Source organism: Antennarius striatus, chromosome 14, assembly GCF_040054535.1.
Source record: "Antennarius striatus isolate MH-2024 chromosome 14, ASM4005453v1, whole genome shotgun sequence".
In the NCBI taxonomy this organism is placed as follows: Eukaryota; Metazoa; Chordata; class Actinopteri; order Lophiiformes; family Antennariidae; genus Antennarius; species Antennarius striatus.
In genome coordinates, this window is record NC_090789.1 from 3,323,938 (window position 1) to 3,325,275 (window position 1,338).

Genomic DNA, 1,338 nt, shown 5'->3' on the forward strand with positions numbered 1-1,338 from the left:
TTCTTTTATTCCAAGTTGACAAATCAAGCCCCGCACGGGACCGCGCATCTCCCCGCGTACGCGCGCGTTCCAGGACGGCGTGGAGAAAGAAAAAAAAAGCCATCCCAGCGAACAATTAAAGCAAAGCAGATTGACAGGTGGGCTTTGACTGTCAGGGTGACGCTGGTGGAGGGGTGGAGTAAAGGAAGGAGCCGGAAAGGCAGCTGGATGTGTCTGTCTGTCAGTGGGGGAGCTCGTCTGAACGCAGCGCGCATCCCCGACGTGCGCACGTTTTCTCTGCAGGAGAAATACCCGCGAAACGCTCGTGGCGCTCCTTTAGAATAAATAATTATTATTATTTTTGACAAAAGCAGAACAACAACCCACAGTTTTGCGGTTTTGTGAGGGCGGAGGTGGGGGGGGGGCCTGATCGCGGTTGGTTTTTTTTTTGTTTTTTTTTGTGGTGACTTTTCTGAGAACATCGCCTGTGTTGACAATCGGACGGACGAGCGCGTATGTGAGTATTTCAGTAAACCGGGGGTGGGGGGGGGGGTTGTAAATCGGGGAGACGGGGTGTGAGCTTGATTACTGCGGGGGGGGGGGGTTTCTCCACGCACACACTTGACTGAGTGACACACACATACACACACACAACCCGACTAACGTGTCACAATTCCCTCTACCCCCCCCCCCCCTTTTTTTTTCAATAGCTTCCCGGAGACGGTTTGAAACCGGAGCCGCCACCTGGTCGGACGGAGGGACCGAAACCAGCAGCGCACTTTGGAACCGTCTCCATTAAAAAAAAAAAAAAAAATTTTTAAATAATTACGCAAAGAAATAAGAAAGAATTTCCGTTTTCTTGACTTTTTATTTATTTTTTTAATTTTTTTTTTAAAAGGTACGATTTATTCTAAAGAGGCGTTTTGAGATTTGGATGGAAACAAACCAAAACGGGGGCTTTCGGTTGCTGCTCTTGTCCCCCCCCACCACCACCACCACCACCACCACCTCGGTACACCGGAGATCCACACGGAAGCTTTCCGCCGGGTTTCCACTCCCCGACCCCCCCGGGGATGAGTTCCAGCGAACCAGCAGAAGTTACCGGACGAGTGACATTCTCTCTAATCCTCATTTGATCACCTGGACGTATCGATTATAAAATGATCAATAGATCAAGAGATTTGCTCAATCTCTACTTTCGTCGGTAAGAAAAAGAAAAAAGACCCCCCCCCCCCCCAGACGTCCTCGCCCTTCGCAGAGAGACAGAGAGAGATCTGCACTTTAACGACCATCCCGCTAACGGATCCGAGGAGACCCAGCTGGTTCTCTCCCCCCCCCCACCACCACCACCACCCCACC